General features: G+C 37.6%; 1 non-coding gene across 1 annotated transcript; it reads left to right on the forward strand.

Annotated features, from left to right (window-relative positions):
* Positions 1-11,736: 11,736 nt before the first annotated feature.
* LOC143685228 (U4 spliceosomal RNA) lies at positions 11,737-11,870 on the forward strand. The gene has a single exon (XR_013176478.1). It is a non-coding gene; the product is annotated as a U4 spliceosomal RNA (small nuclear RNA).
* Positions 11,871-12,580: the final 710 nt, after the last annotated feature.

Here is a 12,580-nt window from a genome sequence, read left to right on the forward strand (position 1 = left end):
AAGTGTCTACCACTGTTGGAGTTGAGTTTTTCTACCAACTTATAGTGAGGAACTATTTGTTCAAAGATAATGCTGGAAGTTCCTGATGCTGTAACCAAGGCTAAAGGGTATACCTCCACCCACCCGGTTAGATGATCTACAAGAATCAGAATATATTTTAGTCATCCTTCTGGAGGTATCATGGTATAACCAACTTGGATGCTCTGAAATGGTCTGAAGACTGACTCCCTTTCCTCTTGCACCTGTTTCCTTAGAATCTTTTAATTAAATTTTTGGCAAATTATGCATCATTCACATATTTGTTTGGCTGTGATATAGAGGCCCACACACCCAAAATGTATAAGAACCAGATCACACATGGCCTGTACCCCCCGGTGACTTCCAAGATATGACTGCTAATATTCCCCTCATAACTTGCTTATTCAACATCTATCTACCATCCAGGAGGACCCATTTCCCCTGACCACCTGAGTTTGCTCCCAATTGTTACAATTTGTTTGCTTCCTTCTCAGAGAATGGGAGACGTCACATTCCCTGGGATGTAGTGTATTAAAACCATTAACCTGGACTGGGGACAAAGGGAAGCGTTCTTAGCCTTTTTGTCTGCCAGCCCATTTCCCTTTGCCTCAAGGGTATGGACTCTCTGGTGCCTGTTTATGTGACACCTTCTATTTGGCCATCACTTACATTCAGGTCCAGCCTCATGGGTACTATCAGCATGTGGGAGGTAAAGTGGTTACCATTGCCAGACTTGCTATTACTGGGGGTTACTCCCAGCTTCTGGAATGTACAGCAGGGGACTTATAATTTGATTATCTTCCCAACAGATGTTAATAGAATCAAGAATGGGGGCTTTAAATCCTCCCCCTGTGACCCGCCCCCAAATTGTGAGGGAGCTATCAGAGAATCTGATCCACTTTGGAATGTGGTTCACAGAAAATTGTGGTGCCCCAATGTCTACCAAAAATATAACTTCCTCCTGATATGGGCCCACCCTCAAATTTACTAAAGGCTCTCAGTGGGCTTTTGGGATGAGGTGCCTCTGATCTTCCTAGTCCTCAAAATTCATCAGGGGTATTGCCCGACTTTCTTCCTTTAAACTTGGACACTCCCTGTTGAAATGACCAGGTTTCCCACAGTGATAACACCTTCTGGAGTCCTAGCCTCTCCTCATTCTTTTATCCCATCTGGCCCAGACTGTTCCTCTGTCTCGCCTGTGCCTGTGTCCTTCCTGCTTTATCTTCAATTTCTTCACAACCATGTGGTCAACGGTGCTTGTCATGACTCTAGCTTTTTGCATCTGCCTTTCCTCTTCCCTTCTCACGAACACATTCTGAGACTCTCTCAATAACTCTTCCAGTGGTTTATCCATCCACCTGTTCATTTTTTGGATCTTTTTCTGGAAATCAGGCCAAGACCCGTTTATATAACTGACCTTTATCATTCCTTGGGCCACATGACTATCAGGGTCCATTCCCGAGTATTTCCTCACCTGGTCCCTTAACATTTTCAGGTAAGCAGAGGGATTCTCAACTTTTTCTTGAGGCATCATAAAGGCCGTATTTAGGTTCTGAGATTTGATTTACAGCCAATTTTATCCCTTGTATAATGAGGTCTCTAAGATCCTTCATTTGTGCTCTCCCTTCCTGATCATTATTGTCCCAATTGGAGTCTACATTAGGGAATTTTTGCTCTACTTCCTTTATCCTTTGTCTGGGTGGGTGCTGTCTCTCCCATTCCTTCATAGCTACCCTACTCACCATCCCCCTTTCTTCCCCCATAAAAATGATATTCAGGATATATATAAGTTTGGAGCAGGTATATAAACTGGGTCCTAAAAATTGACCCAGTTTTTCAGCTAGCCCCAGTGGATCATCCATTAATGAATTCATCTCTTTCTTAAAATTCCTTACTTCTCCTTACTTCTTTTTAAGAAAATTCCTTTCTTAAAAATCCGTACTCATCAGTGGGGCATTTTCATGACTGATTTCCCTTGGTCCAATACATACTTCCCTCAGAGGGTATAGAGACTCAGCGAGTCTATTTTATCTCACCCTTTTTCCCTGAGAGCCCCCAGAAATGTAAAATGTTGTATATCTTTCTTACACTACTTTAACTCCTTCCTCAATTGTTGGTGGGTTGTAACAGGTAGAGCAGTTGACCCCGATTGGCCCTCCAGTTCCCCAGGGTGAACATGGATTAGTTCCATTGGACCTTCAGGGTCCAACAGTCCCTGCCCTAGGGGAGGAGAAGCATGGTAGGGGGGAGGCTCAATAAAGGATCCCAGGCTTTGGTTACTAAAGATTTGGTCTCTGCATCTGGGGTTTTAACTTTCACAGGATAGAGAGTGGTTCCCCTTCCCTTTAGCCAACAAATGGCATAATCAGATTCTTCTTTGGAGAAGGGCTTATGAAGCATGAAGTTAGCTCAGAGCCAATCCCCATCTGCCCGGTATTTTAGCCAGAATATGTCGGGTGGCAAAATACTTTCTTTGGTCCAAATATAACAATAATATTTAATCATTTTCATTTCATCCTTCCCTTTGGTCTGGTCACTATCAGTCCAATGTTTTAATATTCTCCCTAATGGACTATCCAGGGGAATGTTCCTAAAGGACTCTATAGGTACCGCCTTCTCTTTTTCCCTAGCTGGCTGACTGTCTCTATTACCCATACTGTGTCTTGCCTGGGTTTCTTTCTCTCAGCACCATTTTTCTTCATCCATCCCTGGCCTTTTCCTCATGGAAGAAGAGAATCGTAGATTGAGACTCCACACTTGCTTCACACAGTATGTTGCACATCCCATACATGCACACTCAATCACAGGCTCATCAGATTTTCCTGATCACCAAGGCAATACTTAATAGTCCTTTTTTCTTACCTTAGTCTGTGCACAGAATTGCCTGGTCATTGTGAGGCAGATTTTCCCTTTCCCTTTTCTCATTCACAATCATCAGATATAAGCATCCAGTCCTTCTGGCTGGACAATCACAATCAGCAGATCTAAGTGTCCAGTCCTTCTGGCTGTCAGAAGTGGATCCCCAATGGCAGAGTCTGAGACCACTCAATCAGCGGGGCATGCCTTCCCTTTGCCCTCCCTGGGGGTCTTCCTCCAAACCTCGGATACTGGACAAGACCCCAAAGACTTGTTGGAAAGAAAGCCGTACCTGAAAGAGAATAAATGCTCACCTGACTGTGGATGAAAAAAGAGTTTCTTAACAATCTTGCAAGAATGATTGTGCAACCGAGATGTGGTGGCTGGTGCACCAAACAACAGGAGGCAGCGACATTTATACCCTAAACCTAAATGCAAATCCCTCCTCTGTTTCCCCATTGCCTGGGGTACTCCGGACGTTACAACCTATCTGAGAGGCCTAACCCACATTTTTTTCCCACATAAGGACATGGTGCTAATCCCAAAGTTTACATCAGAGGTCACATCCCCCCACCACACCTCCTGACTGCAGAACTTATCTGGGCTGGTTTTGCAGCCTTTGTTTAGAAAGTTTCATTTTCTCCCACTCTGTGCCATTTTGTGTGAAAACTAAACTTAGCTTTATTCTTACACAGACAGATACTTGTAAACCAATATTTATAATAGAGTTATTCACATTAGGCAAAAGCTGGAGATAAGGCAAGTATCCATCAATAAATGAATGGATAATCAAATTGTGGTACATCTATCAATATACACAACAATATAATATTATTTGGCAATAAGAAAGAATAAAGTTATGAAACATGCTGCAACATGGAAGAACCTTGAAATCATTGTGCTCAGTTTAATAAGGACATAAGGACAAAAATGTATGATATCACTTATAAAATATGAAAAGAACTAGCAAAGTTGCAGAGATAGAAAATAGATTGGAGGTTACTTGGGAGAGGGGTTTGGGTATATGAGAGGGGACAAATGTTTGTTAGTAAAAAGAAAATAAAAAATTAAATTTAAAAAAAAAATTAAGAGAAGTTTCTCATCGCTTCATGAGAAGGTAGCATTAAAGGTAGAAACAAGGAAAATGGCAGATCAATCAGAATTTTAATAAAGAGAAACAGGGCAAGAGACAGACAAGAAGAACCCCACTGAGATCATGTAAACTTGGGGGTAAACAGGCCTTTGGCATCTGCTAGGCTGCATCCACTCAGGAGGAATCATAGCAGGACATATGGCATTTCCCCAACCACATGCAGATCCATTAACAAAAGGAAGATGCCTCACCAGCACAAGGGGCTGTCAAAAGAAACTAAGTCACCAAAGCAATCAAAACTAGAGGGGCATTGAAGGAGAAATGGCTCAAGCAAGGAGATCTCGAACAGGAAAAGTTTGGTGAAAGTCTCAATAGCTATCAGGTCACAGCAGCTTATAAAGGAATTTAGGGAATTTCAAAGTGCAGGGTTACAAAAACTAGCTGACATTAAATCCTTTTACATAGTGGGGGTCCTACAAAGTAGGAAGGAGATATACATAGTGTAGTATGCTTATCCATTCTGATAAGCTATCTCTACTGGACTGAAACTGGTTTATCACCAGGTTTTGCCTAACTGCAATTCTGTAGGGTGTAATCCTGTTTCTTGGAAAGCCCATAAGATCAATTGGTTTTGTCTTCTGAAAAATCTTTTCTTGGAAAGGAGTCGCTCATGATAATACACAGTACAGGCAACCATTTTATTTTACTTAGCAGGGCTTAAGCACAACCTGGGACCACACACTGGCTGGCTAAACATCACTGAACCAAGGGCAACACTCAGGAAGCTAGGCTGAAAATAAAATCACATATTTTAACCTACCAATCCTTCCCCATTTTACACCCAACCCTGATTTTTAGCAGACTTTTAGGTCAGTGAAATGTTTTGTTTGACACTGTAATTGTGAGTACATGACACTATGCATTTGTCAAAACACAGAATTGTACAACCCAAAGAGTAAACTATGGAATTTAATTAACAGTGATGTATCAATGTTTGTTTATCAATTTTAATAAATGTGTCACACCAATGCAAAAAGAAATAAGCAAATTGCATACATGTAATACACACATATAGGAAGAAAAAGGTTTTAAGGAAATAGAGGAAAAAAGATGGCATGATTACATTTTAAATTATTATCCATTTTCATTATCAGCATTTCTAAATTCTTTACAAAGAAGCAAAAATGTTTTCTAAAAGCAACATCTAAAGAGTGGATATTGAAAAGGAATATAATACAGAGAAAAAAATTAGAATGATAAACCTTGAAGATACCAACCAACCTTTTAGTTAACAATTTTCTCCAGACTTGACTATTGTAGGAGTAGAGAAAATGTTTTTCTCAGAAATATTGTGGCAATTATTCATCAGTTCCCTGAAGCAGGCTGCCAGTGAAATCTTATAAATAGTATCAAGGTTGCAAAGCTAAGACCAAATGTCTATGCTCACTCTTATTGCCAATGGCAGTGGTGATGGTATTGAAACGTATGGAGACTCTAGTGTGGATAAAATACAAAGTGGTTAGCAAATGATACACATGCTTTCAACAACAACTACCTTTAATCAATAAAGAAGAAATTTATAAGGGTCACATTTATCAGCAGTGCTTTGAATTTAGTTATATAAAAATGGTTTTTGAATATTATTTCCTTTAGAATGAATAGAAAAGCAAATAGCAGTATACACTGAAGTTAAATGAGCATTGTAATCTTAAGAAAAAATGGAAGGTTTTTTTGTTTCTTCATATGTATTCAGACTAATTGCGAAATGAGATTTGATTATATTCTTATTTTCATTCCATTTTTGAAACACAGTTAAATAAATTGATGTTAAATTTAGTAATGAGATAATCCATAGTGAAAATTTATTCTTTGAATGTCACTAAATATGATAATATTGTTAAAGTAAACATTGACATATATGGCACGAATATTAGAGGTCGGAAAATACAATGAAATTATAAAAGCAATTCGTTATTAGAAGCCAAAGCTTGATGAAAAGATTTTATCATTCTCATTGAATAGACACTAATTAATATTTCTAACTATTAGGAGACTTTATTGTGCTTATAAAAATAAAATTATGTCACTCTCCTACTGCAATATTTAACTTTGTGAAGCATGGAACTCAAGGGTATTCCACGTGGCATATTATTGCAAACTAGTCTGTTTGTTCAGAATAATCAGAAATGAAAAATTCATCAGTGATAATGCAGAAGTCCAAGACACCCTCTATTGTGTGCATACTTTCACAAAAATAAACTCCAAAGCTGCTTGATTTCTTTCGAGTTCCTCCAAACCAGAGTCGAGTGAGGAACTGCCATTGATTTTTAGAGCTAGTTGTGGAGACAGATCAATGCCAGGAAGAATAAAACTGATTTCACCTTGAATAGTGTAGAAAGTGTTAGTTCTGAAATTAATAGACCTGATAAATATTCTTTACACCCATAGACATTTTTCTTACCAATATCATACTCAATGCATAAAGCTGACTCAGTAAAACAAATGCCTCCTTTCCAGCAGAGTGAAGTACCTGTGAACTTCTGAAATTCTTACAGTGACTTTCTGGTTTGTTGTACTCCACTTCTGCTACTGATTTATTTTTTGGCTCAATATTTAATGGTATAGTAGATTTTTGTCTTTTCTTTTATACCAAGCACACTGCATGTATTCTATCACATATCACTATAGGAAATTTATAGAAAAAGTATTAGTCCATCCTTGTTTTATAGTCTGGAAATTTTTAAATTTAGAGGTGTTAAGCCCATGGTCATGATACTATTAAATGGTGAATCCATATTTATTGGATTTCAAAGCTTTATTTGATGTAATATTTTCCTTTTATTTGTTGCATCAGTGGATCTCATACATTTGAATTTACTTGGTGTCCAATTACCCCTTTTGTAGGTATCATCTCTCCCTACCTTTCTGCCAAGTTGACTCGATTAGGGACATTATTGCTCTCAGTAATTAGATGATTGTCTGGTTCAATCATTCTATAGGTCATGATGCCAATATTTCCCTAGAAATAGTGGTCCTAAAAATATATTTGTAGGAGAACCACCCACCAATTAGGGACAGCTGGTTTGGAGTTTACGTTAATAAGGAATAAATTTCTATCATGTTAATCCATTATACACATTGAGGTTTGATTGTTATAGCAGCTCTCACTACCCTATCCAGTCCTTAAGTTATTTCATGCTTTGAACACTTTATTATTCCTTTGGTGGATGCTCATCTTTAAGCATATTCTATCCACTCATTTTTCATAGTACTATACATATTTCCCTTTGCTAATCTATTATTTGCTAAAAAAAAAAAAAAAAAAAAAAAAAAAACAATAGCTGTTTAGAGTAGTTTGGGTCCTATTTTTACTAATCTCTATCATTTTGACTGGAAAGAAAGATTTCCTGAAAGGGTTGCCTGGATCACCATATGACATCAGCCAAAGCAAGCCCTGACTCCTTCATTTATTCATGCATGCCTCATTCAACAAATAGATATTGAATTTCTATTGTATGTTTCTATTGCACTATGCTGTAAACTCAAAAAATAAGTAAAACATGGTATCTCCCTCAAAGAACCTTCAACTATTTTGTGATGTACATTTGCAGAGTAATCTGAGAAAACTAGTGTAGTTTCTTTATGTTTTGCTTCCTCATATATAAAATGACTTTTGTAGGGACTAATTGAAATGTTGATAAAGTTCTTTTAATAGTTCTGAGTAGCTAGGAGAGCTATAAAATGTTAGATATTATTAAATATTTGGACCAAGGAATGTGGAGGATCAGAACACACAGTGTAGTACATCTCAAATGTCAAGGTTTATATAAACGAGTTGGGAATCTTATTCAAATTCCAATTCTGATTCGATAGGTCTGGGGTAGAACCTGAAATTCTGTGTTTCTAATAAGTCTGTGGTGATGCTGATGCTTTGCTCAAGAACTGCATTTTGTGTAGCAAGTTCTAGACAACTGCTGTCCAATGAACTTTAGGGGATAGTGGAAATGGTCGACATCTGCTCTCTCTGATTATGGTAACCACTAAATGAATGTGATTATTGAGCTCTTGAAATGTGGTTAGTGCAACTGAGGAAGTTAACTTTTTAATTTAGTTTTAATATATTTAAATTTAATTGGCCTTATGTAGCCATAGAGGCTACTATACTGGAGTGCAGGTCTAGGCCAGTTCTTCTTAAGACTAGCCAAATATTCAAATCATTTAGGAAGTGAGTTGAAAAAAAAATTCCAAACCAAACAAATCAGGTATTCTTGTAGTAAGGTATAGACACTGGTAATATTAAAGGCTCACCAGGTGATTCCAATGTACAGATGGAGTTGCTTTTTTAACTCTTCATTAAGCACTGTGGGTGGGTTACATTTAGTACTAATACCTCAATGCCTATGGCATACCAATTTCCTTGGCATTATCTTTATTTTATGAAAGCTGGAAAAGTCTGACCCAGACAATTTATTTAATATTGTTAAAATGGACAAAAATTCGATGTATTGAAAAGGAAACTGAGATATCTATGACTCCTTGATGGTTTATTTTGTATTCATTCTGTTTTCAGGATGTTTGACTCTTACTAATAAATGACATACTAGACAGGTTCACTTTGTTCATAACAAGAGAGGGATATTTCATAACCTTGTTTGAGAGCCATGTTCATGTATGGGGTCTTAAGATGTATTTCTTAAATCTTTAATGGAATTAAGTCTGCTTCTTCTAATTCATGGAAGACACCAATTATCAGATTGATATTTGGCACTGAAATTTTAAATTATGGACACATTAAGGATATAATTATAAACATGTTGTAGTTTAAAAGAATAGTAGAGTACGGCTGAAAATGATGTAATGAATAGGAATAGTGAATTCAGACAAAACTTAAATTTTGAACTTTAGCTCACTTGTAAGCTATGTGCCACTGGACATGCCAAGCAACTTCGTTTTACCTCAATTCTCTCAACTACTAATGAGCTTAAATATATTAAATATCTCCTACTTATAGGTAAAGAGCAATGGAACAATATACTGGAAAATGCCTTGTAAAGAGTAACACAGAATATAATTATAATTACTATTTTTATTGGATAAGCATGTCTAGTGTCTTGAAAGTGACAAATGGAGATACCACCACCAACAAAAATCCTATAATATTGACTGAGTGATTTATACGGTGATGGGACTCTAAAATAGTTGTTAACATGAAGAAACAGTAAAGTCCTAAGCTCTGTAGTTAGACCTGAATTCAGCTCCCTGTTCTACCTCTTCTTAGCTGTGTGACATGGTGCAGACTAATTCATCTTTCTAATACTTCAGTTATATGAAATAATAAAATGACAATAGAGCTGTTATGAGAATTATATAACTGATGCTTATAAATGCAACAAACCGCTCTTCTAACTAATCCTTAGCAAATGCCTAATAACCATAGTTTACCTGGATTGTGAATGTTTAGTGAAAACTGGTTCCCTCCCATTCCATGTGTAGTAATGAGGCCCCTAATCTAATAAACCTATTTATTGGGCTTTGTTTTTTTGTATTTTTTCAAACTAGAAAAATGTGATGGTGTTCAGTGAAAGCAAGATAAATAACTAACAGTGTGCCAAAGAAGACAAAGGTAATGTCTTTTGAAAGCTTTAACAATTTTTAGTCAGGAGAAGATTAAGAGATGATGCAAAAAACTGCAATATGTGAAAATGATCGTAAGGCACATGATGATATGCTTATAACCATCTTTTCTAAAAATTAAAAACAAAGGTGATCTTAAATTTCAGCAAGAAAAACTTGAATCTAGCAACAAAAATATATGCATATATATTCAAACTAGAGATTCAAAAATTCTTGTTTTAGTAGGCTTGGCGAATGTCTTATGATAGGTTTTTCAACCAGGAGGGAGAAGAGGCCAAAACTCAGTCAAAGGAGCTTTATTGTGAAGCTATGCACAGGTGGGCTGATGCCTAAGATGGCGACAGCCCTGAGCAGGGGAAGGGGTACAGCTTATATAGGCTGGTTGGCATGGGTAGGGAAAAGGAGAAACAGTAGAATTTCATTGCCTAGCTTGGGAACAAGAAATTAGAAGGCCAAGCAGGGAGTTATCACAAGCCTGTAGCTGCCAGGGTAGTAATTACTGGAGGGGGCAGATGTTGGATAAGGGGAGCTATTGCAAGATTGTAGCTGCCAGGGCTGCAACTGCTGGAGGGCAGAGGTTGAATAGGGGGAGTTATAGCAGGAAAACAGCTGCCAGAAAGTGAATGCAAAGACGCTTATGGGACTGCAATGTGAGCAAGGGCAGGTGTGGTTTTGTAGGGGCCTTCTGCAAGCTATGTGTGGGGAGAGTTTTTTTGGAATGTTTGCCAAGGGTCAATTATTTCATGGGGTTTTAGTCTAACATTCCAGTATTTTCTTGGGATGCCAAAGGACGAAGTTCTGCTTTTTATGTATCTGCTTCCGGCTGGTGTGTGGGCGTAGAGCTGTACTTAATGTTTCATCACAGGGCAGTAGCTGGTACTGATGTTTTTGCTGGGGGAGTAGCATGTCGCTGACAGCTTGGTTATCTATGCTTGCATGGTTCTGCGACTGGGCGATGACTCTAACTGCTTCAAAGCTGAAAAAGGGCACTGTTATCAAAGGGTCAAGGGATGATACGATGAAACTGGTTGTTATTCTTGGAGAGTCCAGTATTTCTGTGGTTTAGAGCTTCTTTGGCATTGGAATAATCTGGAGGTTTTGAGTTTCTGAAAAACAAACTTAGTAAAATTTTATAGAGCATAGGATATTTTCCAGGGTTTCCAGAAACACTGCTGGTTGGGGGTTGCCATACTGTGGCAGTTTGCAACATATGGCTGAAACTTGAATTAAACTAATCTCCAGAATGACCTTTCAACCCTATTTGAAATCTCTTAGCCATTGAAACTGTATTTCTCTTCCCTCTTTTGGCCAATTAACTCAAGATGCTAGGGCCAGGCTCATTCTTGAAATTTTGTTTCATGATGCCAAGGCCAGTTATGTCCCACGATGTCAGGGCCAGGCTTACACCCCTGGAAATCATGTCCCACATTGTGGGGAATCAGAGTTTGGCTTAGAGAGAGACCACATTTGAGCAACAGCAGAGATTTTCTGGAGATGACTGGGAAGATTATTAGATAGTGTGCTACTGAAAGCTTAAATTTTGGACAGAATGAACATTTTTATTTTTATTTCACACAAAATTTGAAGCTTTAAGATACAGACAATATTATGCTTTACATTGATTTACCCTAGTTTTAATGAGATTTGTTTCATCACATTCTTAATTAGAGTTTAATCTTTTTCAGTTTTTTTTTTTTTTAACAGTTACTATATGGAACCATGCTGACTTTCAGAGCAGGAGAACTAAATCTGACTTTCAGGTGTTACACACTTCTACTAGGGAACTACTAGGCTATACAAAGACTAAAGCATTTTCTAACTTAGAGACAACAGTTAAAGCTTACAATCTGAGCTTTAATTTTTATAAGAATTTTTAAATGAAGCTACTTTTAGACATAAAAACATTAGATAGTCATTTTTCTTAGCACCAAGCTAAGACAGTGGACCTTGTTAGAGGATAATAACAACTGTGTTATATGTATTCATTCATTCAGTAAATAAATATTTATCACCAATTATATGGCAAGTGCTAAATATTTGGGACAGGAAGACAGTAAGATTTAGTTTGTCAGCTTGTTTCTAGGTGGATACAAGTGGTAGAAATATAGGCAAACAAAGTATAACTTAAAACAAGTATCTTTGCACAGTGGCAATATCATTGCCAGTGAGGCTTATCTTAGGTATGATTATTCCTAATTGAAAACTTAAAATAAGTGTCATGGGCATTTGTGGGGAATCTGGGGGGGGGGAATTTGAAAGGAGTTAACTTTAAGCTGTTCATGAAAGATAAATAAATATGTGTCCACCCAGGCAAAGGAAGGGAAAGATTGACGTTTAAGGCAGAAAGATGAGTGTGGGTAAAGGTGGTTTCGATAATAAGAATAGTGGGAGGTAGGCTGAGCAGTGAAGTGTAGACATGAGTTTGGCTTGGAGAGTGTAGATATGAATAGTATATTAAGAAGGTTGAGGTTCATCATGAGAGAAAGTTATGAGATCTGATCTGTGATAAGAAATTCTTTTAGAAAGGACACTCTAAAATGAGTGTGAGAATTAGCTGGAAGGGTAGCCAGCTCTCAGGGAATGCTGACAGGGAAACCAGGAGAATAAGAGGCTGAAATGATTCAGGCAAGAGAAGGGAAAGGTCTACACCCAAACAACAAACAGAGAAATCATCAGTGGGTAGCAGGAAGAAAGATTGCCAGCTGCAATTCAGAATAAATATTGAGAATTAGGTTATGTGATAATCAGCACAATGAAAATGTCACTGGGAGTTCAAAATTAATTTGAAGACTACTTAGGATGACTGTTCTTTAGAGCTTCCACCTACTCTATTTTTGGCTATAATGGGCCAGGTTACAACTGGCTACTCTTTCTCAAGCTGTATCAGTTAGAATCCCTTTCAGCTCTAATAATTGAAAACACTAATTACTGAGGCTTTGACAGATAGCTATCCTCCCTGCAACCCCCTAAATAACATGC

The sequence above is a fragment of the Tamandua tetradactyla genome, chromosome 5 (assembly GCF_023851605.1).
Source record: "Tamandua tetradactyla isolate mTamTet1 chromosome 5, mTamTet1.pri, whole genome shotgun sequence".
Classification (NCBI taxonomy): Eukaryota; Metazoa; Chordata; class Mammalia; order Pilosa; family Myrmecophagidae; genus Tamandua; species Tamandua tetradactyla.